We start from the raw sequence: 6,000 nt of genomic DNA on the forward strand, positions 1-6,000 counted from the left end.
ATTTAAAAAGTACAAACTTGTAGTTATAATAGGTATAGATGTGGTTTACAACCCCTCTGAAAAATACTGAGTTGGGGATGGGGGCAGGGGAACCATTAATAATGGAATAAAAGGGAGTTGAGCGGTAGGGCAGAGGGTTAAGCGCACGTGGCGCAAAGCGCAAGGACCAGCATAAGGATCTCAGTTCGAGCCCCGGGCTCCCCACTTGCAGGGGAGTCGCTTCACAAGCCGTGAAGCAGGTCTGCAGGTGTCTTTCTCTCCTTCTCTCTATCTTCCCCTCCTCTCCTGATTTCTCTCTGTCCTATCCAACAATGACATTAATAACAACAATAATAACTACAAGAATAAAACAACAAGGGCAACAAAAAGGAACAAATAAATATAAAAAACATAATAATGGAATAAAAAATCACTAAGTCTTATAAATACCCCCCAAAGACATGGGACATATATTTAATGGAGTACTGCTTAGCAGTTAAAAGTCTATACATGGCCCTTTGAGACTAAATGGATGGGACTGGCAGTGATTATGTTTAGTGAAGGAAAACTGACAATTATGGGAGGATTTCATTCATAAGTGGAGTGCAGAGAATTGAAACACATGAACTTGAAAAAATATATATACATGTATACACATATATACATGTATACACATATATAAATATATATGTATATATATTTATATATATAATTAATACCTATGACTTTGGGAGAACCATGCTTACTACTGGAGGGGGATGGTGGCACAGAACTTTGGTGGTGGGAATGGTGTGGAATTATACCCCTATATATTTTTTTTCTTTTTAATTTCCACTAGGGTTTCACTGAGGCTTGTGCCTGCATGGTGAACCCACTGATCCTGGTTGCAATTTCCCTCCCTTTATTTTTTAATTATTTGGTAAGTTAGGGAGAAACTGCAAGAAGAGGAAAATATGGGGAGATAGGAAGAGAAACAGAGAGACACCTGCAGTACATACTTTACCACTTGTGAAGCTTCTCCCCTGCAGGTGGAGAGTGGGTCTTTGTGCATGGTAACGTGTGCACTAAACCAGGTTTAGTGCTACCACCCAGCTCCCATACCTATTGTCTTATAATCTTGTAAATCACTATTAAATCATGTATATATATCCCAAGAATTAGGTCCCAGGATCAATTTCCTGGTATCACAAATGCCAGAGTGTTGCTCTATTCTAGTCTTCCTCTCTCTCACTCTTTTCCAATTCATAAAATAAATAAAACTCATAGTTTTAAAAGTACAAACTTAAGTAATAAGATAAATCATGGGGATAGAATTGCAACATGATAACTATAACTAACATTGCTATATAGAATGGTTGGTTGAAAGATTTTTAAAGAGATATAAAGAGTTTCCATTACAAGAAAAAAAATTGTTTCTTTTTCTATTATTATATTAGATGATGGATGTTAGGTAAGCTTATTGTGGTGAACACTCCACAATATTTATGTCATTGTGCACGTCAATTACATCTAGACAGAACTGGGAAAATCAAATATTTAAATTACTTCTGATGTGTTAACCTGAGAAAGATCAGTCAAATGTGGTTCAGACATTACTTGTTAATGAAGTGTCTTGCAGGCCTGTGCTCAGAATAAAAGCAATTGTGAATATTCCTAATAATAACAAGTTCTAGAGCTAACTCTTTGACTCTGAATGACAAATGAGATGCAATTATGCTGGCTTGTTTGTTCATCATGTATATATTCTTTACCAGAGAAGAAAAGTGAGTTGTGAACAGGTTTTCATAACTTTATTGGGTATTCCTAATACTATGTCCCTTTCTAAGTTAGTTCCAAATGACACTTTTTTCTGACTTCAAAAGATTTTCCCACAATGATATATTAGTGGCAGAGATGTTTTCAAATTTGTGGTCATCTAACTTATAACCCACAATTTAATAAAAACAGCATGCATATACCACAGATTTCAATATCTGTGAAGCAGGAGAAATAGCACAAGATATTGTCTGGCCAAGAATATGAAAACTGAGGTTTGAGAGATGATATTATTTGCCCCATATTATATAGCCATTAATGCTAAGACCAGGAATAAAATCCAGATTTATTAAATTTGAGCCCATCAGTCCTTCCACTACTGTGATTATGGAAATACAGAAGATATACAGTATATTTAAAGTGTGATTTTAGAACTAAACTGCTAGAGTTTGTTTCTTCTTATTTTTCCTCTTTTTAATTTTTTATTATTATCTTTATTTATCGGCTAGAAACAGCCATAAATTGAGAGGGAAGGAGGAGATAGACACCTGCAGCCCTGCTTCACCACTCGCAAAGCTTTCCCCCTGCAGGTGGGGGGCAGGGGGTCGAAACTGGGTCCTTTTGCACTGTAACATGTCATTCAACCAGGTGCTCCACCACCTGGCCCCTATTTTTCCTCTTTTTTAAATTAGTGATTTAATAATGGTTTATAAGAGTATAAGCATATAGGGGTATGGTTTCACACCACATCCATCACCAAAGTTCTGTGTTTGCCCACCCCAGTAATTACCATCATATTGGGTTGTCAGAAAAGACATGACGCATTTTTGTACAGAACATAGAAAAAATACATCATGACTTTTCTGATAACCCAATAATTCTCATAAAGTCTTAGAGATTGTTTAGTTACTAAGTTTGTTTGGTTTTTGCAAGATTATGTATTTCACTTCTTTACATTCCACATTTAAGCAACATTATCTGGTAGCTAGTTGTCTTTCACCTTCTTACTTACCTATGTGCCAACAACTGTATTATAAACTATTAATCCTCCAATGAAATGATAAAAAATCAAGATGATACTTATGTCACCAGTTTTAGAGCTTTTCATGAGTTTACACTCTGAAATGTAGGATGATGCTTAATGGATCTTATGTAGTATTCCTTTCTAGATAAAATGCTCCCCAGTATCATTTACTTGAGAAAACTGTATGTTGCTATTTCTCAACCATTCCTAGTACTTCCTCTCTCCTCTTCCTTTTTAAAAGCTTTCTTTCCTTCCTTCCTTCCTTCCTTCCTTCCTTCCTTCCTTCCTTCCTTCTTTCCTTCCTTCCTCCCTTCCTCCCTCCCTCTCTCCTTTTTCTTTTTGCCTCCAGATTTATTGCTGGGGCTCAGTGCCTACACTATGAATCCAATGCTCCTGGAAGCCATTCCTCTTCCTTCCTTCCTCTCTTTCTTTCTTTCTTTCTTTCTTTCTTTCTTTCTTTCTTTCTTTCTTTCTTTCTTCCTCTCTCTCTCTCTCTCTCTCTTTCCATAGAACAGACAGAAACTGAGAAGCAAGTGAGAAATAGAGAGGGAGAGAGGGGCAGGGTAGATAGCATAATGCAAACAGACTCTCATACCTGAAGCTGCAAAATCCCAGGCTCACTCCTCAGCACCACCATAAACCAGAGCTAAGCAGCAATCTGGTTAAGGTGGGGGGGGGGGGGGGGGGGGAGTCTTGCCTGCAGACCTGCTTCACCACTTGTAAATCCCCTCTGTAAGTGGGAAGTGAGGGCTCAAATCAAGGTCCTTGAGCATAGTACTAATTATGCTTAACTAGGTATGCCACTGCCCAGCCCCCTCAAAAGCTGTTCTTTCTATAGTGTAACTCCTTGGTGGTTAGCAGAATTCTCAGATGTCATGAAGTTTCTCTGCCTTTTATACATATTTTGTATACTTCTCTTAATATGAGCAGAATTTTTGACATGACTGAATGTTAATCTTGTGGTTAGATTACAAGTCAGTTGGCTCTGAGCTAATTAACAGGGAGATCATGTGGGTGGAGTAAATTTAATCAAAAAGAGTTTAAGAGAGCCTGGCACCTCATAATCAGAAAAATTTTCTGCTGGTTTTGAAGAAACACACTGTCATATTAAAAGCGAAATACAGATGGCAGATTAAAGCAAATACTCAAGCCTATCTCTTAGATAGTGGCATCATTCTGTGGCAGCTGAGAATGACCCATAGCCAGCAGCCAGTATAAGAATGGGGACTTGGTCTCATAAATTCAAAGGACTGAATTCTGACAGCAGCCTGAGTAAGCTTAGGTGAGGAACCCAACCAACATAGTCTGTAGCCCTGGGTAATGCCTTGCTTTCAGTCTAGTCAGATCCTGAGCAAGGGGCCCAGATAATGAACCTGATCCACAGAAACTATGAGCTGATAAATGAATAATTAAAGGAGCTAAGGTTGTAGTAATTTGTTAGGCGCTATAGACAACTAACATAGCCAAGCCTCAGTTTCACCGGAAAGTATCCTACCGCTCACCTGACACCCTTTTTCTTTTTCTTTAATTGGAATGTTAATGGTTTATAATACAGTTGTTGGTACATGAGTACCAACATGAAGATAGATGTCTGCAAAACACTCTCACCCCCAAATTAGGTCCATCATCATGTTCCAGACCTGAAAGCTGAACCACTCCACCCCCCCCCCCATCCCTCCCCGGTATAAATGTGTCTCTTGTGTTTGACTTGACTTCTCCATCCAAAAAATTATGTCTCAAAAATTTGGCAGGATATCAATCTCCTCTTATGACACTTCCTACTTTTCCTAGTCTCTTGTATTACTCCTATTTTTCCTCCTCAACACTAATGTCCCTGAAGAGTAGAGACATCCCTGTGTATGTCTATATGCAAATGTTTTGTAGAACCATTGAACCAAGTACTTACATAGCCATCAAGCAAATATATGTCAGGAATTTAAGAGTTAAAGCTTTAGTCAGTCTTCATGTTCATTTCAGCTTCATGTGACTTAGCACAAGTTCAGAAATTTGTGACCTGACCCTCTCCCTAAAACTGTCACACTAAAGCCCACTACTTTTATCAAAAAGCAAATGGCATGCAAGTTCAATATACTTAACATTCAAAGTTGAAGGTCATAAAAAACACAAGCGTTAGGAAATCTGCAGATAAGGTAGAATTTTGAAGTACTGGGACATTGTGCCGCTTACTACACAGATGTGAGTTTTGTTGGAAGCCCTTGCTTGCCACCCACTTGTGTCACTTCCTTTTGTCCTAGCATCACAGTTTCCCTCACCTGTATGTGTTTGGTGGATTTCAATAATGAGGAATCTAGGCTCAGAAAAAGAGCTTCCACTGGCAGTGGAAGCATTACGACCAGAGTTGGTTAATTGAAATCATGCATCGAACTAAGTTGCCACTCTGATGCGATCTGACAAAAATGATCATAGGATAAAATTGCCTCTTGCTGATCCCCACCTATCTTACATTTCAACTTGCAACAAGATTGAAGCAAACTGCTCCAATTTACTGCTCCCAACCTGCTGATAATGGACACTTTGCCGTGCACTCTCCCTTCATTACTGCTCAGGTCAGGGCTGTTAACAGGGACTCTTGCCACTTTTGACAGATAGTCACTACCAAGATGAATGGCGGTAGCCACATGACCACTTAGGACCAGGCCTTCCCTCTCTAGCACCTTCAAAATGTCTTTAAAAAAATAAAAAATAAACGTACTTCACTGTTTAACTCTTTATTAACTAGGAGAATCAATAGAAACCAGGCAACTATGACCTAGTGATTCTTTTACTATGCCACTTCAACTATTTCAAAGAGACCATTTAACAGCATTTTTAAAAGAAACTTTCTAGTGAAGAAGCCTTTGTACATTTTGTTCTTTGGGGGAATCAGACCCTGGGCTGTAAATTGAGTTCTTTGACAAAGGGAAGGAGTTGTTAGCCCAAAGTCTCAGCTGAGCTAAAGCTTATGAAGAAGTCACTTTTTCTGAGTTAAATATTACTTATTAAAGGATACAATTACTTATTAAAGAAGATAGGTTATTTTAATACTGTACAGATGAAATGAAGCCTATGATGTAGATATTCCATTATTTCAGTTGTTCACCAGCAATCCTCATGAAGAAATACTTTTATGAAGAACTACTAAGAACACATTTCTGAGTTATTCTATGTATACTTAGAAAGGCAAAAAGATGAAAGGAGGAGGGAGTGAGAACATGTATCAACCTGTGCTGCTTCCTTTAGTA

The sequence above is a fragment of the Erinaceus europaeus genome, chromosome 8 (genome assembly GCF_950295315.1).
Source record: "Erinaceus europaeus chromosome 8, mEriEur2.1, whole genome shotgun sequence".
Classification (NCBI taxonomy): domain Eukaryota; kingdom Metazoa; phylum Chordata; class Mammalia; order Eulipotyphla; family Erinaceidae; genus Erinaceus; species Erinaceus europaeus.